The sequence below is a fragment of the Tachypleus tridentatus genome, chromosome 1 (assembly GCF_004210375.1).
Source record: "Tachypleus tridentatus isolate NWPU-2018 chromosome 1, ASM421037v1, whole genome shotgun sequence".
Taxonomy (NCBI): Eukaryota; Metazoa; Arthropoda; class Merostomata; order Xiphosura; family Limulidae; genus Tachypleus; species Tachypleus tridentatus.
Genome location: NC_134825.1, coordinates 153,704,599 through 153,728,962, shown reverse-complemented (window position 1 = coordinate 153,728,962; position 24,364 = coordinate 153,704,599). Strand labels below are relative to the sequence as shown.

General features: G+C 34.5%; 1 protein-coding gene across 6 annotated transcripts in view; it reads right to left on the bottom strand.

Moving 5' to 3' along the window:
- LOC143227828 (ras GTPase-activating protein nGAP-like) overlaps positions 1-24,364 on the bottom strand; it is a 215,607-nt gene that overhangs the window by 176,537 nt on the left and 14,706 nt on the right. Inside the window, exon 1 of one of the 6 annotated variants that reach the window (XM_076459129.1) lies at positions 13,089-13,245. The exons of 4 other annotated variants lie outside the window; for them this stretch is intronic. The gene's annotated coding sequence lies outside the window, so the exon portion shown is untranslated. Of the gene's footprint in view, positions 1-10,807; positions 11,263-13,088; positions 13,246-24,364 lie in introns of those variants that run through there. One more of the 6 variants, XM_076459139.1, reaches the window with a different exon arrangement.

Sequence of the window (24,364 nt, the reverse complement as noted above, 5' to 3'; positions counted from 1 at the left end):
AAAGCAGTATAAAAACAAATCGATAATCTCAGACTTAAATATAAATGTAATAATAACTCATCAGTCTTGTTTATCCACATGTGGCCTGACATGTGGATGTTAAGGCGTGCGACTCGTAATCTGAGGGTCGCGGGTTCATATCCCCGTCGCACCAAACATGTTTGCCCTTTCAGCCGTGGGGGCGTTATAATGTGACGATCAATCCCACTATTCGTTGGTAAAAGAGTAGCCCAAGAGTTGGCGGTGGGTGATGATGACTAGCTGCCTTCCCTCTAGTCTTACACTACTAAATTAGGGACTGCTAGCACAGATAGCCCTCGAGTAGCTTTGTGCGAAATTCAAAAAACAAAACAAACTTATCCACATGTTTGTGGCTTTCCATCAAGGGATACTCAACTTCAAATTAATCATAACAATAGGCAGCAATAAGAGTGGGGCTTGCTTGGGGGCTAAAGCCACGCCAAAATGTCCTTTAACCTCTCCTGATGCTCCCTCAACCAACGAACAGTGCCTATTATTAAAGTGATATGTTTCCTAAACCCTGCAATACGTGTGACAACAAGAGGTAAAGTGCAGCCTTCACAAGATATGTCTTGTCCACCTCACTGGAACTAGGTCGGTACAGTCCATGATCACAACTTCGGACTACGGCTTCTAAATTAATACAAGTTCATAAAGAGATAGGCTACTTTTAACACCAACTTACTAATTTTAATTATTATGCTACCTCTTCATAATTGTGAAGAATTTTTTTGGTTACTTATAAGTTCAAACTTACATTTCAAAAAATTGACGTTTTATACAAATAGTAACGCCATAAAAATAATTAAAGATATTTTATAATTTAGGAAGCACGAAGGTGTCTATAAAACATGCATTAAACTTGCACATAGATATTAACATAAATTATACAGGCTGCCAGAAGAATACGCATCAAAAATGTTTTGATGTACAAAATTGCAATAATACTGTGCTGCGACCTACCGAGTAAACGAAGAACCCAACAAATCGAGAATATAGTTTTGTAAACAAAGTTTATATATCTTTACGTGCCCTGTACACATTTCAAGATATCTCACTTTAATAATTGTCCCATACGTTCATTACTCTAGCAATCATATGCAATCGCGTGCATTTGGTTTGTTTCGAATACGCGCAGAGATAAACAAAGGGCTTCTGCGCTAGTCGTCCCTAATTTTGAACAAGTGGAAAAGAGAGTATGCTGCTTGACAATTAGATTACTCTAATCAAATAATAGGATCCAACTGTCACTTTTATAATGCACCCAGGGCCCTATGTGTGGCAATTTTGCGACAATGTGATACAAACCATTAAGCTGTGTCTGACCCAAACTGGGCAAATGTTTGGCAAATGAGCTTTAGTTACAGTAAGTGCAAGGTAATGTATGTGGACTATCATGACGTAAATCACACATTTAGTATGAACAGTAACCAAATCAGAAGTTTGACTGAAAAAGGTCTTGGCATATTAAAAAATAAGTGATATAAGAAGTCGACGCGTATGTGTAGACATATTGATTAATAAATACTGGGCAATCATTTCTCTATCTATTGTGTACAGCTTTGGTCTCCTTATCAGACAAATATTTTATTTTAATTCTTAGGTTAATTCTGCAGAAGAAATGAATATCCGTATTATAGAAAAAGTGTAATATCTTTTAACTTGTTCTTCTCTCAGAAAAGAAGGGTAACAGGTGGTCTTATTGAAATACACAATATAATCAGGAGGAACTGATAGGATGATAACATGAGAGGACACAAATTTAAAATTTGGAAAAGGCACACCAGACTCCAGTTAATACAGTTAATTTTTGTAATACGGTGATTCACTCTCAGAATTATCTAATGTCAGCCGTAGTTAAAGAAGGATGTGCATTATTTCCTGAAAATAAAGAGCAGGTTTAAATATTTTATTTTGGATCAAAGGTGGGCGTAAAAAAACAAGCTCTTAAAATCAAATTGTCACGTGAAGTCCGAATATTAAGAGCTGTTGACTGAATGGAATATGTTGAAATTAAACACATCGTGGTATGATGGACATTTAAGTCAAGAAACAGTGAATGAGCTATCGGAAAATTAAGATTTTGTACATATCCTTGCAATCCCTATTATGAACCACTATTATATTTCACGAAATCATGTGAATTCATCGTTATGTAGTTGCGAAGTTAAGAAGGGAGGGTTTAAAGTATAATAGATTTCCAGTTTTCCCATGGTTCATAGGGATAAGAAAAATCCAATGGTTCGCAGGCCCCAAATATTTGAGAACCGCTGTTCTGGAATATATCACGGTATCAATTGTTACGGTGCACAGAAAGTGGAAATTTGTGACGGTTTCTAACAAAGAAAAAAAAAGTCAGGCAAGCCAAAGATCTTATCCAGTAGTACAAATAATAATAATGAAAATCAATCACTGTAATTATTAATCACGAACATTGATTACCGCTCACGAGCATCTTTTGTCCGCACATCGCTGGCTCTAGACCCCAAAGGAATTCAAATAGACTCATGCTGTGCAGCTGGTTTGGCATGAAACAAACATGCAAATTAACTTCCGGCGCAAAGAATATACAGTAAACGGCAGGCTTCTCAAATATTCCTCCTCAAATTGAAAGAATCTCTTAAAATTTTGTCAGAGTAATATTGACGTCTTTTCAAGGATGTTTTACTATGACGGCAAAAATGAGAAGAATGATCCAATATGTGTTTCAGTGGACTCCTTTGAGCTTTAAAACATGAAATCTCTAAATCAAATTAGAAAACTCGTGTAAAACATAAAATAAAAATATTGAAGTTAGAGTTATTCAGCAACTTGCACTATGCATCTACGCAGTTAATCGATTTATTTATTTTTTACTTTTATTCCTTCCTATTTCATTCGCAGTAACATTTTTAAATATTTCGAATTTTCTATATAATTCTGTATCCATTAAAACATGTATAATTGCTTTAAACTCGACAACAGAAATAGTTATAATAGTGATCATGTGGCAAGATTAATGTAAAAGCTTTTCACTCTAAGATGAATCCTAAGTAAAATATCAGCCACTCCAAAACGAATCTTTGGCTAAATATCACCCACATATTTCACACGTTTTCTCTCTTTTCTTATGAGTTTAAAGTTTATGGTTTTTGTTTAAAATTAAGCACAAAGCTACACAATGGGCTATTTGTGCTCTGCCAACCACAGATATCGAAACCCAATTTCTAGCGTTGTAAGTCCACAGCTATACCACTGTGCCACTGAGGGACTTAAAGCTTATAAAACCACCACTTAACTAACAATATTCTCTCCATATGAACCACTTGCTGATATTTACTATTTATTTCACGATATAAATCCTTTATATAGAAAAAATAATTCACAAACCACGGTCATACAGCAGAAATTAAAGGCAATACTGTTAACGTTGTGAACAATTAGCTGCTCCAGACAAGCATGTGACTGAACACTAACTGTAAGATAACCTTCCCTTCTCCAAGAAGGTCGAAGATGACGATTAAAACTTTATCTTCTGTGAATGATGAGTGAGAAATTAATCAGTAGTAAAACACTGAACATTCATCACCAAATCAGTCATTAGTCACGGACCTACAGTACAATCCCATGTCACTAATTTTCGCCATTCTAAATTTCTCATTAGAGGACTCCTTCTTCGCTATCACGCACGGTATGTCTCATTTCACGATTTATGATCCGTAACAAGAAAAATTAAATTATAGCCACAGGGGCTCGTAAGATTTCCAAAACATTTATACTTGTTGATAGAATATGTAATATTCAAACGTTTCCCTGATTAAACAGGAAAATGTTAAATATCAACTAAACTTGATTATAACCTTCTGGCCATCTACCGTACAAAAGAGGGGAAGAGGGAAGGTACGTAAAGTTTCATCAAAATCTCGTAAATTTATAATTTAAATTTCTGAAATGTAACTGCTTCATAACGTCTCGTTCGCTATAACATTCTAGTAATTTCAATTAGATTTAATCAGTAAACTACAGTCTTGTCCTTAAAAGCATTCCCTCGTGCAGCCTATTACGTTTATAAATGTTATCTTCTTTTTAAATTGCACGTCCAATGCTAATTATATTAAGCTAGTGACATCTGTTGCGCAATAGATCAACTAAGTACAATAACAAAACAGTCAAAACTCTGTAACTGTTATTTGATTTTGACTGTTAACTCAAATTTATCTCTCCTCTGGTAAAGCAGCCTTCCTGACCTTTATCTTTTTAAGTCTAAAGTGTCACTGTTTAATATTTTGAATACATAAACTGCATTGTGACATAACAGAATTGCTACTATCACTGTATTCAAAAAAAATTTACAATGAAAAGTAAGCAAACACTATGTTTGTAGATGAACACAATGCATAAAAAAATCACTTTTTTAGGCCTACGACAAGTTAGTAAGTATCTACTTAATCTGATCAGCATATTATATGTGCACGTGCGAGATCTACAAAGTATAACTCCTGCAACGTGGCTCACTAAAAAGCAAATATTTCTTGTAATCGGCAATCAGTTTTCTGGAAATAACACTTTTGAGTTTCCAAAACTAACAAAGCGAAAGAAACCTTGATTATAAAACATTTTGTAATGTATAGTTTATGTAGAATTTGCGTGCCATTTGGAAGAGTTGTTTGTTTTTTCCCAGCTGAATAAAGAATTTCAATTTTTCCCATTCAGAAACTTTGATTTTAAATTGCGTAGAAGAAGAAACGAAATTATTTTTAATGCTTCACTTTTCTATTGCTCATGTTTTAGTTTTTTCTCTTTAACTCCAAGTCGGAAAAAAAGTTCCACAGAAACTGATAAAACACTTTATAATTTTTAAACACAAGAACTTTTGATTGTTTTAAAGTTAATTCGAAAAGTTTCATTTTTCTCATAAATACACTGAAGTAATGAACAGGGGCAGATCTTACACGCATACTTTAACAAAACTGAAATGAAACATCCAGATATACATAAAGTCTTCGATTACACTCATTAAAGACTCATTTAAAATTTCCAAAATATAAAATTTTTAATCGTTTCAAACTCGTTTTACATTACATATCATCATTTGGGCACTTCAAACGAAAATTCTTAAGAATATTATCAAAAATTTCAGAAGTATCCTTCTTCCCTCAAACACTCTCTCAGAAACCTATGCTATATTATTGTATATTAGATAAAAGTGTTGAATAAAAAAATTAACTTCCCATAAACACGAATAAAAATGTGATATGCAGTAGCCTCACCATACAATATTCATCATCAAATACGACGATTTTTCAATTCCAATGTTTTGACTTTCAAAGACATGATTTTGTTAGAACACGAACTTACAAATTACTGACAAACATATATATACAATGATTTAATAATATCTCTCGGAAATTGTACAATAATATAATAATATCTCTCGGAAATTGTACAATAATATAATAATCTCCATACATAAATGTTCATGTGGTTGATTTAATATACATATGAAAACAAAACAAAAAGCAATACCACTAATAAAACAAGGCAATTGGACAGGACAATGTTGTCGAATTCCGGTAATCTGTTGTCAGAACCATGTGTGTTTTTCTTATAGCAAAGCCACAAAGGGCTATCTGCTCAGCCCACCGAGGGGAATCGAACCCCTGATTTTAGCGTTGTAAATCCGGAGACATACCGCTGTACTAGCTGGGTGGGGCCAAAACCAACTTAGCTGACAAATAAAGATAAAACCTGTCAAACAGTCATTGTCTGTTATCAATACCTGAAAAATAGTCGTACTGAATCCTTTTGTATGTTATCACACCAGATAATTTTGTTCAGTCTTACTATGTTTGAGCATAATATTACATTGTTTATCATACATTCTTTTCTCAGATACTGTCTTACAGGGGAACAAGAAGTAATACTGGGTACACCCATTACTGAGCTTAAGGTGTGTTCGAATTCCCACATTTTTCCATCATTCTTCCTTGTTGAAGAAAAGCACCTGATTTTCGATAGAAAAGAAAACACCTTGCTTCTCACTCTCTATAGTTACCTCAGTTTGTCCTACATTATGATGCTCGTGTAGTTGTTTGTTGTCGATGTTTTCAAAAACTCTCTCCAACATCAAACTTATTTAAATTTTTGCTGTCATAAACTATCCCGTGGCAAATATCAATTACTGCGAACACGCAATGTCACTTTGCAACTAATAGTTACTGGGTGTTTTCTACAAAAAGAAACCAAAACTCTTGAGTTTCTTACATATCCAACTCACCTACACTGTTTCTGATTCACTTCTTCAGAAGTTAAAAAAAAAAGTGAAATTATTACCGTATACACGAGTTACAAATATCTGAAGAAACGTGAGGTATAATTCCCCATTATTGTAAGACCGATCAAAATCAATCACTCAAATACGAATGATTAAAAATGAATGAAACCCGTTTTAACTTGTAATTATCCAAAAAAGAATAGTAGAATAATTTATTACTTTTTTCACTGTCATGTCTACTTAAATAAAGTTAATAAAACTCGGTTATTTATTGAACATACAGAATTAGACATTGGTATTTCTATCCAGGTTGTTCCAAGTCTGGAACTACTTCAGTTTTAAGAGCAACTGTTAAGTGTTGTAACTAAAAAACACCTAATTGTTTTTAATAATAACTACAAAAAAAACAAGCGAGTTTTACATATTAAAAACGATTCTTTTACAAAATGCGATCAAACTGATAACAGGAGATTTTATAGTATTTCCTCAAGTTATTCGTTTGTAATGACATCCATGAACAAGTTCATTTCAGGCAATTTACCAGTAAAAATATATACATATATTAATGTAAGTGCGAAATCCATTTAGACACTCGATCAAACCAAACTAAAACGTGCATACTTGAATGTTTTACTGACCCATGTCAACTTGTAAGACCATACAATTATCTCTACAGGATGTTAATCCATTTAACCTAAATGCGCATGATCGCGCACATTTCAACGGATGTAAACAAAAAGCGGATGCAAATATACTTTAATAGACATTTTGTGCAACAGCATATTAAAGGCTTATCAAAGTTTTTGAAAAGCGTTAACGTTAGGACGCAGCACAACATTAAAAGTTTATTTATTGACAGTTTTAACTACAGTAAATTTTACTCATAACTAAACTAAAGCAAAAACGTACTTAAATTACAGATAACTCAAGTTATCTCTTTATCGAATATAGGTCGTACTTAATAAGCCTAGTGTCAGGCCTAGGCAAATGAACGTTTTATATTTCGCTTTCTGTGTTTAAAATTCTTCTGCATTATTCTAGAAAACGTGTATTTAAAGTAACGAAAGTTGTAATGAGGATACTAATTTGATCACAAATGTTTCGTGGGTCTCTGCTGCTTCATATACAATGTATGTCCCTCATTTTATCAAGAAAGTAAACATTAGTTATATTTCTTGGCGGACTAGCTTCATGTGAAAGTATAACATAGCACAACTACTTTGATCCACGCAATCAATAATATAAAAAAACCCGTTGATTAATGTAGTTAAATTAAACAGTCAAGACCATTTAAGCACACGATACCATTGATTCTCCGCTCATAATTTACATGAATACACGCTGAAGGCGATTCACATCATAGTACGAAAAGTTTAGTAAAAATGTTAGTGTATTCCAAATAAATTATCCTTTTGAACAAAAGAATATATTAGTGCCTTTAAACGTTATAAACTTCCAGTTGTATTTTTACCTACAGACCAATAGTATTAAACGAACAACTACAAGAATTACGGTATTCCAACTTCACACCAATAGGGCTAAAGGTATAGCTTGAAGTTATAATTGAGTGTTAGTTGACAACACTCCTCGAGGGCTATCTGCGCTAGCCGTCCCTAATTTTGCAGTGTAAGACTAGAGGGAAAGCAACTAGTCATCACCACCCACCGCCAACTGTTGGGCTACTCTTGTACCAACAAATAGTGGGACTGACCGTCACATTATAACGCCCCCACGGCTGAAAAGGCGAGCATGTTTGGTACGACGGGGATGCGAACCCGCAACCCTCAGATTACGAGTCGCACGCCTTAACCCACCAGGCCATGCTGGGCCCATGAGGTTAAAAAAGAAACAGAGAACCGAGATATATCAAAAACACAAAACAGCCTTTCGAATCATTATTGAAAACCAATATTATATTCAAACAATTTTCTCCAAAACGAATACAGAGCGAATACTTTGAGTATCCAAGTAATTTGATTTAAGTGTTGGATGTTAAAATGTATTACAATTTACCAGACAATATAATATAGACATGCCACATAGTGCTAAAAGCAACCGCTTTAGTTAGTTTTAAACTAATCTACATCGAAACTAATTACATTAAGTGCGTTCGTTGTGTTGAACGTTCAACACTTCGATTCCATATTTTTTTTGGATTTTCGCTCTAAAAACATACACGTGTTGATACGTCCACGAGTTGATCATAAATTGTGCATATGTAAAAATATTTATGCAGTTGAAAATTCACTTATTTTAGTTCTAGTGAATAATTTATTTTTTTAATGTTTAAGATTATAAAATTAAATTACAGACTTGATAAACAAGTGTATTAACTAGAATATTATCCATTTTTTAGATCGTTTGTTACTAGGCCTGTATATATGAGGTGTAATAAAGCTTCATGTATTAAAGAAATGATGAAATATAATTGGGTAGTTAAAAAAAATCCCCAGGAAAAGGTGTGGATCTTTTAACGCTGTAATTCTGTATTTTCTATTTTTCGCATTGATAAAAGCATACCTATAAAGTATTGTTAATTTGCTGACATTTCAACATTTTATCTGTATTTTTAGTTGTTATTGTTTCCGCCCTGAAAAACATACTTCTTAGACAGACTTATCGTAATCCAATAGAAATATAGTGGTAAAATACTCGAGGTTAAACAAAAGTAACACTAAAATCACAGTTTCGTAATTTTAATAAAGAAAATGTACAAACGTTATGCTTGAATTTGTTTTTACATATGGTGTTTAGACACTATTTATTCTAAGTGATATCGTACGTTTCTACTTTTTAAGAGGCTCATGTATTCCAAGAATGTCATAACCACTTGAGAAAACAAATACATTCAGACAAGGAACAAGATTCGTTTTATAAATGGAAGAAAAGCAATGAGATAAGTAGACATCTACAAAATACTGAATGGCTGTTTGGTTTCTGTTATGGTGCCTGAAAACTGCCAGATTATACTTAGAAATATTCCGCATTTTGTTGAAATCCATGTCAGCAGGAAATAGATAGTCAAGAGTTTCTTTTAAACCTCAGCTCAGACTAAACCCACATATCACACAGTGGTTATTCAAACGAGTTAGTACCAATTCAACCAAATATTTGGTGTTTTCATTTTATTTGGGTTGACTCATCCCAAACTAAAGGGATCAAAGATATTTGTTTGTTTGTTTTTTGTTGTTGTTGTAACGCAAATCTGTAGAATAGGCTATTTGTGCTCTGTCCACCAAAAGACAAACCCCAGATTTTAACAGTTTAAATCTATGAATATATACTAATGGCCTACGAGGACGCAGAGATTTGTAAAAGTTAGTTATAAACTTGAAATGAAACTCCACTTTAAAATACGAAAAGAGAATTATCATTGATGTAGGTAATCTAGGATGGTAAAATGCCTCATCAGAACATTAGCATGGCTTAAAAATGTAGTACAGACAAAACTTTGTCGTCATTAAGTGAAGAAGTTGTCATTCTTTCTCTTAAAACCAGAATTACAATGTCGGCTGGCCACTGTAGTACAACACGCTTTATGTATCAAGTTTTTTAACTTGTTTATTTTACACCGGTATTCGAGTCATTACTTTTCTATCCTTATTCGTTTTACTGTTATACAAGCAAAATATTTAAACCTCCCATATTGCAGTGGTATTGCACATCTATTGCCCAGTGTTCAAACATTTACAAAATATCCACAAATTATTTGATTATCATCATATGAATATACCAAGAACAGAATTTAAACAAATAGCAAAACAAATATAAGTTGTTTGATTGCTGCGTGAAAACCCAAATTACTAGTGCAAACATCTACGAAACATTCAGTTAAGGCTATTTGGTTTAATATTTTTATAACATAATAAAACGCAGCAAACATACGCAAAAGACGCAATGGTTGTTTAATTATTGCCCACGAATACTCAAGTACATTCAACCATCTGCAAAACATTTAGAGACTGTAAGAGATGTTGCATTAGTGCTATTGCAATGTGATGTTCTGAGTACAACGTGCAAACATACGTAAAACACCAAAAGGCTGTTATCATGTGAATACCCTAAGGTGCCAGAACATTGTCCAGAATTCTCTATAAAGCACTCAAGGGCTGCTTTCTTTCATTCAAGTAAACTTTATATATATCACGTTCGCTGACATTTGCCGAGTTAAGTTCATATATCTCACGTTATTGTGTACTTACACGTGAGATTAACTCTTCTTCTTCTAAATGAGTCATAAAAGTCGCATATTTTATTCTAGTCGTGTACATATTTATAGGTTAATACACAAAAATATATTTTAATAGAAATGCAAACAAGCACTATGAACGGAAGGTGTTTGAAAAGTACGTCTTTTACTTATAATCAAAATTTAAGGAAAAAAACCTTCCAATTTCTTAAATAAACTCGTAATAATTATGATGTATGTGAGTAATAGAATAGGGTAGTTTTTGAAAAACATTTTATTGAATACATTATTTCTATCTATGATACAAGCATGTCCTTACTGAATGAGACTGAAGTATCTCTTACCATACAACTTGCTTTAATTATGAATCATGGATTCCTCTGGGTAAAATAAAAATTGGTTCTATCTCAATCCCTTCGGTGTCAATGTCGGGGTTTGAACGTAAGGCGTAGCTCTGGCAGCCCATTATGGAGCTCTGCACTTAATAATAAGCAATATTCCGTTTACAGAAGGATCAGATTATTATTATGTATTTATCTTCTTTATCACGTTTGTTCCTGTTTATCTAACTTTATAAAGTGTTAATTTTCTTTCTTCGTCTAACATAAGCAAGTTGCGCTTGTGATTCTGTAACAACCAACCACAACGAATAGAGGGAAACTTAACAGAAATTCGACTTCAATCAAAAAGAAGCGAGTCACAGAAAACTTGATAATAAACTCAATAGGCGTGTGAGAGAATGTTAACCGAAAGCGTCATGTCATCGATAATAGCGTGCGTTGCTTGCATAGATACGAGTAACAAAAGGAATATACTAACGGTTTTGAACAACAAATGGCAACATCCGACATGAATCACTGCAGAGTTCTCACTAACTGAGACGTCAACCAGAGACGAGGCAGTTATCACTAATTTCCAAGGTGCGTACGAGCGTTCAGCTTAGATATGTATAGAAATTATTAAAATATAAAAAAAACAACTTTAAAAGCAGCAAGTTTGAATGAAAACTTAAACGCTGTAAGCTAGTGGAAGCATTGGCCTAAAATCTGTGATAAAATTCACTGCTATTTTCACAAAGCTCTGATATTAAATATTAAATGGTACAAATTATGAAAAATGTGGGAAAACATTTCTAATTCACTTGATTTTTTTCCAGAGCATCAACAATCCTAATTATAAAACACTAAATGATAGCTAAACTAAAACACACGACATTTTTTAAAGATAATCTGATACAAGAAAACATTAACTTTTTCAGAGATAACCAGATTAGGTTTTTTTTCTAAATTATTTAAGTTTATACAGTTAAGTATGTTACATTTGTTAAAAACTCAAAACAAATGTATTCTTCATTTAACGTTATAGTACTAGTGTTACCCTAACAAAACATTCGGAAACTAAATTTCAGTAATTTTAATACGGTACAGAAAACGGTTAGATTTTAGTTAAAGATACTGTAGTGAAAGCAGCGTCATATCTAGAACATATCCTTATCATTTTCAGACGTTAGTTTGAGCTACTGCAGTGAAAACTGCTACCAGAATGTAGCATTTTTTGTAGTTGTTCGGGCTATTGTAGAAAATAACAGCCAAAATAATAGTTTTAACATATTTACGAGTTGGTTCTATGTTATATTCACTAATGCTTTAAAGCATGTTTAAACTAGTCTTGTTGCTTTTTATTTACATATCTCTTCACAGACATGCCATGGTTTACACTTAAACTTCAATAAACAGTAATAAAATACTAAGTTTAACTACACGATGTAGAGTAGATTATTCAGTAGCACTAGGACAGTATAAACAGATTATCACCCCACTGGCCCAGGTATCATCGGCAAACCAGGATCTTGCCCGGTGGCGAATTGCACAATAATTTGTTTGTTTGTTTTGGAATTTCGCACAAAGCTACTCGAGGGCTATCTGTGTTAGTCGTCCCTAATTTAGCAGTTTAAGACTAGAGGGAAGGCAGCTAGTCATCACCACCCGCCGCCGACTCTTGGGCTACTCTTTTACCAACGAATAGTGGGATTGACCGTCACATTATACGCCCCCACGGCTGGGAGGGCGAGCATGTTTGGCGCGACGCGGGCGCGAACCCGCGACCCTCGGATTACGAGTCGCACGCCTTACGAGCTTGGCCATGCCAGGCCTGCACAATAATCAAATATGATGTAAACCTTCAATAAATCATTTAATTTTTTTTCTCATTTCGTCAGGACAGTCACATAAAGCTATTATATTTAAATTTCATTACCTACCCCATGCCCTTACCATATATACGACTTTTTTAAATAATATTTTTATCATAGAGACAACAAATTTGAAAAGTTGTTTTTTTAAATAAAACCTAACTATTTTATACCTTCCAAATTACGAGTCGTTTCAATGAACACAAATACGCAAGGACTTCGTTTAATTACTGGAAATGAATACAGAGCTTTAATAATTAATTTATCACCCTATCTGTACAAAATATTGTTTCAACGTACCAGAAATATTAAAATTTGCGCAGTATGTATGTTACTGTAAAACGTTTGAACGATTAATATCTAAACCAGTTCACATATAGTTCGAGCGGCTGACGTCATTCCTGTAATAAAATAATCGAAGGCAGAATACTTACAGCACAATCTTTTAGTTCGGAGTTGAAACTAGCTTCCTATAATGAGATCGCTTAGGCTTTTCGTTTGCCCCGCAGTTTAGTGTTTTACTTACGCAGATACAATACCTTAAAAGAAGAAGTTACCAAAGCATACTGGCTTTACTTAAACCGGATGCCATTCTGACATAAATGATTGACAACACACACAAGGAAGCACATTATTGTTCTTTCTCAATCGTTCATTTTCTATGCATTCTGTCTCGTTTTTTTTTACTTTTTTATTTAGACATAAAGTACTTATATTTACATAGGAAACAGTGTCTGTGGTAAGAAAACACAGCTTGGAAGAACGAAAAACAATAAACAACCTATATTTAACTGAGATAATCTAGACACTTACAACAGCTACTTAAAGACTTGTAAAAACTGTTACTAGAAAAGAAAGATGTCTGGCACCAGTTTCTAGCATGAGTATGAAATAAAGTGTTACCGAATGCAATAGGATGTTACGAAATATTTATAATTGTATTAAAACATCAGTATTAGGCCTAATATACTTAAAAAAACAACACCTTCTTTATTTAGTACCTTGGGATTTTCAAGAACTAGAAAAATGTATACTAATATATTGCATTCCACCCGCAATATATTCGTCATTTCCATATTTGTTGAATCCTAAGTATACGGAAAGGTATATCATAAATCTCAAGACCATATAGACAAAGAAACGAGGAGACTCCATAAAATCTCGAAACTAGAAAAACAAAATCTATGTTAGCACACACCATCAATCTGAAAACCATATAGATAATGACACGAAGAGACACACAAGATATTCAGACTAGAACGCAGTCTGTGTTGGCACACACCATAAATCTGAAGACCACATGGACACCCATATTGAAATACGCTGTAAACCTAGACAACCATGTTGACATGTACCATAAATCTAAGAAACAAATCGACAAACACAATAACGTCCACCATAAACCTAGTGACCACAAGGGGGGGGGGGGGGGAACAAGGTGGCGTACATCATTCTAATCATCACGTCTAGAACTACACTAGTATTTCTTCTCCGTTTCCAGCTTGTTTCATAAAGTTACTCATTTTACATATACAGTTAACGAAAAATATTACTGATGAATATATATTATTAATAGGTGAATAAATTATCAATATAATATGGTTCTTATGCTAATTTTTACCACAACAGCAAACAAACGTATACCAACAAAATTTCCCTAACGCGCAATGTTAAATTTGGTTTGGTTTGTTTTGAATTTCGCGCAAAGCTACACGAGGACTATCTGCGCTAGCCGTCTCTAATTTAGCAGTGTAAGACTAGAGGGAAGGCAGTCAGTCATCACCACCCACCGCCAACTTTTACTAGCGAATAATGGGATTGACTGTAACATTATAACGCCCCCACGACTCAAAGGGCGATCATGTTTGGTGCGACGGGGATTCGAATCTCCGACCTTCGGATTACGAGTCGGGTGCCTTAACCACCTGACCATGCCGGGCCACGTTCAATTTGATATTGAATTATACAATCGAACAATCCTAAAAGTTCAGCATTTACTCATGCTAGCGCCTTGTAATAAAAATGTGCTAAAAGTAGAACGAATGTTTTATTTTCCTAAGAAATGTAATTTTCAAGTTTTTTTGTTAACCTGAAGATGACGTAAGAAGATCAAAACATTGTTCTGTACTTTATTTCAATTAAAGTTTTAATATCCATATCAGCCGTCTTTAAAAACTTAATTTTCAACCTTATGCATCGCGAGTTAAATGACCACTTCAGGGACCCCTGGGGTTCAGATATAGTCATTCCTAGTTTCGAACTATTAAACATAAAGACGGAAGACAGCCACCAGCATCCGCCGTCACAAAGTCTTTGTCTGGCTTTTTGTATTGAATAACGAAATTAACTGCCTCTTTTATAACACGCTCATAGCTAAAAGCATAAAACTTTAGTACCTTGACGTCATGAAATGCTAACCAAGAGTTGGCCTGACCCCGTGTTTCTATGAGAAATATAAGCTGACATAAGTAGAAATGTTTATTCATCAAAAAAATACCAATAGAATGATACATCTGGTTAGAATACAAATAAATTCCACGTATCATGGATAACAACAACTAGGTCAAAATTCTGAAGTTTAAGGCGATTATAAAATGACCTTTTTTTATTTTTATCTTGGTTCTTTCTCCAAGACTGCGGTTTTCTCTGCACTTACGTCAGAGTGACGTCATATAAACGGCATTGCATCAACAATCCATATATCCTGAAAGGAAAAGTGCTATATCCTTCAAGTATTTTTTATTTTTTAATTCCTTCATAAAGTGACACGTCTGTCGATAAACCAACTTCCTCATAAATAACTATACAGAAATTTAGTTCATTATAATGCGTACGCCTGTTTTGAAAGAAGAGCTTCCAAATTGTTCCTTATAGGCACGATATGGCCAGGTGGTTAAGGTACTCGACTCGCAATCCGAGGATCGCAAGTTCGAATCCCTCGTCACACCAAACATTCTCGCCATTTCAGCCCTGGTGGCGGTATAATCTGACGATCAATCCCATTATTAATTGATAAAGAGTAGCCCAAGAGTTGGTGGTGGGTGGTGACGACTAGCTGCCTTACCTTTAATCTTACACTGCTAAATTAGGAACGGCTAGCAAAGATAGCCCTCGTATAGCTTTGCGCGAAATTCAAAACAAACAACTGTTCCATATTCATAACAAAAAACATGATTTTAATGAAGAAAAAAGTTTCGTAGACAATGAATAACAGGAAAGTGAGTAAATTAATTATTAAATCGAGAGTAAGTACACAAGAAAAACTTTAAAGATAGTAAATAATTATTCATAAAACATCATATTCTGTTAACAGCTGACTCGACGTACTTATCTGCAGGGGCCTGGCATGGCCAAGCGTATTAAGGCGTACGACTCGTAATCTGAGGGTCGTGGGTTCGCATCCCCGTCGCACCAAACATGCTCGCTCTTTCAGCCGTGAGGGCGTTATAATGTGACGGTCAATCCCACTATTCGTTGGTAAAAGAGTAGCCCAACAGTTGGCAGTAGGTGGTGATGACTACTAGCTGCCTTCCCTCTAGTCTTACACTGCTAAATTAGGGACGGCTAGCGCAGATAGCCCCCGAGTAGCTTTGCGCGAAATTCAAACAAACAAACCAACAATTATCAAATCGAGCTTATTTCCAAACAAGTTTCTCGATAGAAGTACCCGTGAATAACTGCAAGTTCGACTTCGTGAACTTCACCAGTACGAATATCTGAGTGAGTTTTCGATACGAGTGAGAATCTTTGAAATAAAAGTCTGTACACTTTATGTAAGAGGATCAAAACCTTTATTTACCATGGAACAAAAACACTGAAAACTAAGCACACCCACATGCGACTACACACAGTCTTAAAAGTCTTTCCTTCTTACAAGTTGTATTACCTCAATACTAAACGCTGAACGGACTCTACAAAAACAATATTCCAAAGAGAAGAAAAGCTTGTCAGTTATATCGGTATCACGTCTTAAGCGGTAAACCTCAAAGGACTAGCGGAAGCGCTCAGAAACAACAGCTTTTATTCGCCCCACTAGTAACTGAGATGAGGGGCTATACTTTTAAGTTTATGATGCTCCTCCCGAAGAATTTGGTGGTATCACTGTTTCTTTTCTCAACTACCCAACTGCCATTGCCGGACTAACGGACTATAGAATACGGCTGAGGTCTAAAAATCCAATACCCATACTTTGTTGTCAGCATAAACGTGAACACCCATTCACTAGTCAGGCACCAAATAATCTACTGATCAAGGCTGACATCCCAAACTTTTATAACTATCGAAAAACACAGACGGCCCATAATAAGGGCCAAAGGTTGATAGTTTTACATAAATCCAATACCTTGACTGGAATCAACAATTGCAAAGCCGTGTAATTTGTTGTGGAGGGTACGGAAATACCCCTAGAAAATCCACAGTCACAGGACAGGCGCCGAACAGTATTCCAAATATTGACTTGCTTTTTTTCTTTTACAGGGCAACATCACCTCCTTACCTCTGTTCCCTGACCACTGGTGAACTATAAGATTCAACTGAAGTCATACCTTCGATCAGCAGAGAATATTACAGTTCTAACTAGTTTTAACATAGGTTTTCGCAGGCAAGAAAGCATCGTCTAAAAAACGAACAAAGGACTGAGGTAGCTAGAACAAAATAATATTTGACATCCCGGAACAACTGCTGCCTTTATGACAGTGCGGAATCTAAATAATCAATACCTTAGAAAAATATATCAATGTAGATTTTTTTTCAAAATTAAGCACAAAGTTACACATGGGTTTATCTGTGCTCTTCCAACCAAGGGTATCGAAACCCTGTTCCTAGCGTTTTAAGTCTGCAAACATGCCGCTGTGCCACTAAAAGCGGGGGGGGGGATCACTACAGATGGTAAGAGAATATGGCATGCCTACATACTCCACACTTAAAAAGAAAATGCTAATCAGGATAGTAATAGTGCATAATTGCTGTGTAGAACTATAACATTGAATGAGCGTTTAGCACGTTAAACAAGTGCTAAAAATGATCCAGTTTATAATTATAGTTTATGTGTTTAGCAATAAAAGAAGAAAAAAAAAGACGTTTCCAGATTTTTATTCTACTTCTGCTTTAAGACTAGCGCAGTTACTAGATCATAATATTATTATAATATTATAAACCTAAATTCAATGCTACTTTCTTTATACCACATAAACGAAGCTCTGGGCTGCGATACGCAAAATACAGGGTGTTCGAAAAGTCACTGTGCACTTATATAGTTATTAACAGGCATGTTTCAATATAAAATACAGGAGATAAATATGAATGACAATTATAAATAATGTTGAAAGTGACCCCCGTTGGCATCAATACAGGCTTGGATCCTTCTTATTTTGTTTCTAAACACCGCTATCAGTTGCTGGCTTGAAATAGACTGAATGAATGCTGTTATCGCTGCTTTCAAAACTGCACAGTGACTTTCCGAACACCCTGTATTTAAGTACTTCATGCTTAGGAAGTGGATTTATAAATATCATCAAAAATTCTAATGTATAATCTTTTACAGCATACTTGCGGATACACTACTTTAATAATGAATTTAAAGTTACTTAGCAAGATTAATCCTTTGTTGTTATTGTCGTTGATGTATATATTACTACCCTAATATACATTAATAATATACATATATTATAATTACATGTAAATAAATAGCTCTGAAGTTTCCAAATCGTAAGCCACAGCAACTTGCTTAGCATGGTTCGCAGAACAACAGTTTAAGCAAGCAGTCAGTAACAATTTATTTTCAACGTGAACAATGCCTTATATAGCTCCACATAAACTAAATGGGCGAGTCAAAGACCACAAGCATCAACCAAAGATATCCTTAATTTACAGATGCTTACCAGAGGACTGAATCAGTCAACAGTACTCACCTATAATCTAAACTGAATAGTACGATTGATTTCTTGGCTATAACACACGGCTAGCTGTAATTACACTGTGTAACAAACTTTTTACTTTTTCTTGTTTCTGAGCAGAAAGTGTTATTTCCCAATTGCTTATGCCCAAAGTAAATGTAAAAGATCTATTTTTCTCTTCGATCTTTGCTTTTGTGACCTGGGAGTGTATAACAGAAGCATTATGGGAGACTATATTTGGTGGCTGATACGTGAACGTGATTTACATTACAGTCGCAAATCTCGGAAAACTACTCGCTTCTAAACAGTTTTGTATAACTTTAGTATAATTACATGTAAATCTTGATTCATATGTTGTTTTATTCAGACCTTATGTAAATGAAAATGTGCAAATTTGCCCATTTTTACATAGAAAATAGGTTAATTTCTAAATTTCATTATCCAGGTCACTTGAGCAAAGTTTGAAGGGAATAATGGCCATTTTCTGTACTTTTACAATATAAGCAATTAACAAATAACACATACTATCCAGGAACATAATTTGTGTTAGATATTGTTATCAATCCGGCACATTAACCATCACACAACATCTGGGTCCCATTCCTGTTTAAAATGTTTCAACAAATTTGTTTTCTCTCTCTCTCTCTTTTCAAGTTCTTACAGCTTGCTTGTACCAGCTTTTAAATATTTAACAACTAATTTAGTTAATTACGGAATAAATAATAGTTGTACAAAGCATCCTGATAAATAAATGTACTACTTATGAAACGCTATAGTATTTTTTTAAAATTGCGCTTAAAGTATGCCTAAAATACCCATTTTACATTTATTAAACATTATAAAAGCGTATAATATTAAGCATGGACCGTTATGCCTACTGAATTTCAAAACGTTGGCCTCAGTAAAAAGCAAAAAAATAAGGAACCTCTGCATTAAGCCATACTGGAGCAAACAGGAAACACTGTCCACTTATAATTATAATACAAATACTGCAATATGTATGCTAGAGAAATCTCCCTATCTAACTTCATAGTATCATACGTACGTATTATCTATACCTAATCATGAAATTTGAGTTATACTATTGTATTTATGCATATATTTCTTTCGCCTGTCCATTTGAATACACGCACATGCATACTTTAACAATCCACTTTAGCTAATTCAGATTTTAACAGATATAAACTGTGTCATTTCATATGTACATTTTGCAATTTGACATATTATTCTCTATTATCATATTATCTTACAACCTCGTATTTAGCCATCATCTACCTGGCGTGTTAACACTACTGAAGCAATATCGAAATCTGAAAATATAAAATACAAGCTTGAAAAGCAATAAAAGAGAAAGAATCTAGTTCTGGTTGATTTCTGACAGCTGTGAGCCGCCTAGTTTGATAGCATGACCTAAATAAATACTAAGAATGTTATACAACATGTTATTCACATCACAGGACATGGCTCATTGTCAACTCTTGCAACTTGTCTACCTGTGGTTTCCACCCCAGTTTTTGGTTGGCTTGTTTTGTCTGAACAGAAATAGTTAACACTTAAATGCTTTCTTCTAGTTCTGTTTTTTTTACAGTAAGGTCATGTATACATCGATTTACAGTTGTGAAAGTTAATATTTAATCTGGATGTCTTTAAATGTTTCTTAAAAGGTATTATAATCTAGTTATATGTATTTATTCCTACTATTACGCCACATATAATGCTTACATAGTGCCCCAATACTTAATTCTGTCAGATGGCAGTTCTTCATCTAGCCAAGTTCTATATTAAATCTCGTCGAACTCTATACACGTCTAATTCTTTTCTAATGCTTTTTCACTTAACCATGCCGCAGAAAACCTCTTGTTAAATCGTCTTATAAATTTATTAGTTATTTTAAAGCAACATTACCACATTTTGCATGAACTAGAATTATTCTTGCTCTAATACGTGTCTAAATAACGCCAGGATTAATCCTGCTGCAAGCATCTAATGTAGCTATAAATAAAACCATACTGGTTATGATGTCTAATCCTCCTGAAGTGTACCACCAGGATTAACTTTTTTCTAAACCTCTAATGTAGCTATATATATTGTCAGGTCATTATATGGACGAGATTATTAAGCAATAGTTGCCTCTGACTTGATGGTATTAAACTTCAACAATAAACGAACAGCACAATCCATTTGTTTTAAAATATTTATTAAAAAAAATTCAAACGTATATTTACAAATGTTCACTATACAGTTAATCATTACAGTTGCATCCAGAGCTTTAAATAATTCTCTTTTACGTCAAAAGTCTCCACAGTCTAAGTCAGTTACTTTAGAACCCAGTTTACAGGCTGAATTATTCTTCTATACGATTTTATTTCAATATAACCGACGATTATCACACTTTAAAATACGCCACCATACAGTCTTTATGGTTAAACTTACAAACACAGTCTAGATCTATTTGACTGTATATCTCACTAACTTTGTCTTACATTCATTAACTTGGGCGCTTATGTATTGCCCTACTGAAGCCAAGAACTTTGTACACACTACTAGATATATGACACAATAATACTTATTTTAAGGAAAAAGGAAAATTCAGAAGGTTAGATTAAATGACGTCAATTCACAACAACAGAACTACATAACAAATGATTCGCAGTTACTGTATTCTGGAAGATGTCACATGACTTGCAGAATCTGGACACACCTCCGATGACTCCCGGCCAACGGAAGTAGCTGATGATTCTGTCTGCTATCTCCTTTTGCCATCTCCCACAATCAACTCACAAGACAACTCCATCATTTGAGTCTGGTATTCTGTTAGTCTTATGGTCTGTTTAACTTCCCCGACAGAACTACCTTCATAGGTCTGGTATAGTAGTCCCTTTCACTCCTCTGATCTTTAAGTCCTCTTCACTTTGATCTTGTGCTCAACTTTCTCCCTAGTACTGTCTCAAAACTTCTGCAATGAAATGATTCTCTTCTGTGCTCCTTTCAGTTCCTGTAGACCTACATTCGAGATGTAACTTTAAGGGGTTTGATATTTTGCTTGCTTTTCTTTTCTTGAGCTCTTGCGCTGATTCCATATGCCTTATTAGTCTCCTTTCTGTCTGGTTCCTCCACTCTTCCACTGCCTAGTATGTTTCCAATCATCATGTCGTAGATGGGTATCCTCTTACACATGGCTTCAAAGTCTCCTACATAATCGAATGTCCACCTTTATTCTTGTTATGGGAAACTTTCTCGCTGTCATCCGTTCATCAGATACTAGACTGGTTCTCCCTCCTGTACTACTGCGCTCGTAGGACTTTCACTTTATGGTCCCTGACACAGCCTTCACCCACTGACATACTGGAATTTGTTGGCATCTGTTAATGTTTGTCACGTGCTCTAATCGCTACTGGTATCACTTATTCGTTTGCTAACTTGATAACTCATCAAAACTCCCCAAAGGCTGGTTCACTTACTTTATAACTCAATTAACAAGAATTATTTTCTATATCCTGTTATTACATTATAATCTACCATTATTACACCTTAAAAGTCACTTCTATACATTCTTTATAACTAAATTTAGAAACAGTCTGGATCTTTATGACTATCTCTCTCACTACTTTGTTTTACTTTCACTAAATTAATTACTTGCACTAACTGGGTCGCCTGTATATATATTACCCGACCAAAGCCTAGAACTTTTATACACAGTACTAGATATATGATGTTACAATACTTACTTAAAGCAGCGAAAAAATATCAAAAGGTTCGGGTAACACGATGTAAATTAACAAAAATTTAACTAGACAACAAATGATTTGTAAACAGTTACGTAACTAGACGTGTCATAACTATAGTTTCTAAAACTAATTTACTTTAACATTTACATCATATAAACTAAATAATACTCTCGTAAACAGTGGTGTACATCTAACAATATAAACACACTGGAACAATATCATGTCTATTCATCCTGTAGTACACAACACCAGGATGAATTTTGCTCTAAGCCTCTAATGTAGCTCTACATACAGTAACACTGTTATAGCACCAGATCCAATCCAGAGGTTTGTTTGTTTTTGAATTTCGCGCAAAGCTACATGAGGACTATCTGTGCTAGCCGTCCCTAATTTTGCAAACAATAGAGGGAAGACAGCTAGTCATCATCAACCACCGCCAACTCTTGGGCTACTCTTTTACCATCGAATATAAGGATTGATCGTCACATCATAACGCCCCAGCGGCTGAAAGGGCTAGCATGTTTGGTGCGACAGGGATTACGATTCGAACGCCTTAACCCACCTGGCCATGCCGGGCCTGATCTAATCCAACAATAGTATATTAATAAAATTAATTACGCTATAACGTCAGTGGCGTAGCCAGGTTTTCCACTCAGGGGTAGAGACAATTTTAAGGGGGAGGGCAATAAAATAAAAACCTGAAATAAATTAAATCTTTTAATAAAATGACCATCAAAACAAATCAAATGCAAGTGTTTATAGAAGTTTTATTTTTTATTAAATAATTGTTTGTTTTTTGGAATTTCGCGCAAAGCTACACGAACGCTATCTGTGCTAGCCGTTCCTAATTTAGCAGTGTAAGACTAAAAGGAATGCAGCTAGTCATCCCCACCCACCGTCAACTCTTGGGTTACTCTTTTACCAAAGAATAGTGGGATTGATCGTCACATTATAACGCCCCCACGGCTGAAAGGGCGAGCATGTTTGGTGCGACGGGGATTAGAACCCGCGACCCTCGAATTATGAGTCAAACGACTTAACCCACCTGGACATGTCGGACCTATTAACTGATACAAAGCAGATTTATTATATATAAAAGCCGAAAAATAATACCTTTTTTAGGGGAGACTGAGCACATTTGCTCCCTTCCTGGCTATGCTCTTTATAATGTAGTTTTACTAGTAATCCTACTGTAATAGAGAGAGAGGGTGAGGGGCATTAGTCATATCACTTGACGCTAGGGTTAACAAGTTTCAACGATATACTTTATACGCTGAACAAATATTTTTCACGTCGGTATCTTTTACTAAAGTAAAAAAAACAAAAAACTCCTGGTATATTTCTATGGAGCCATAAAAGTTCCTGAAAATTCTCAAACTATGGGGGAGTAGCACATACATTATCATTTAAAAATTTCTAAACGTCAAATCAAAACTACATATACAAGTATATAGATCCCATTAGTTTCCATACCCTCAGCCACAAACACAGTAACAAATACATTGCAAGAACATTATTCAGTAGGTATTGTCTACTGACAATAAAGTTTGACCGATATTATAAATATGTAAATACCATTTAGTTTCTAACAGGCTTTAATGTAAACCGTGATTTGTTTTCCAGTTCGTGCATGGTATATTCTACACGAATTGCTGTAATATCTTATTGATTACATGTCAAAACTCTTAAAATAAATGAATACACAAGATGCAAAGCGTGGTAGATACTATTCCATTCAAATCTGATTTGCCAATAGCATTGTATTGACAGGCATGCATCAATTTATCAAAATGGTACTATAATATGCTTTGTGGAATTTGATTTCTGAGATATCTAATATAATGTTTTTTTAAATTGGCAAAACTGGATATAGAAAAGTTTGCATCTTTAGACACGTATATATTTATAATTCAGTTGTGGTTACTATTACTCACATACATCTGGTTTATCTATTTCAAACATAAAAATACAGCAAAAAATAACCCATATTTCAGAGTTTAACACTTTATAAATCGGTCACTTCTTGAAAACATATATCTATACTGTCATTTTAGTAAATTTTTAAAAAATGAATCTGTGTACAGAACA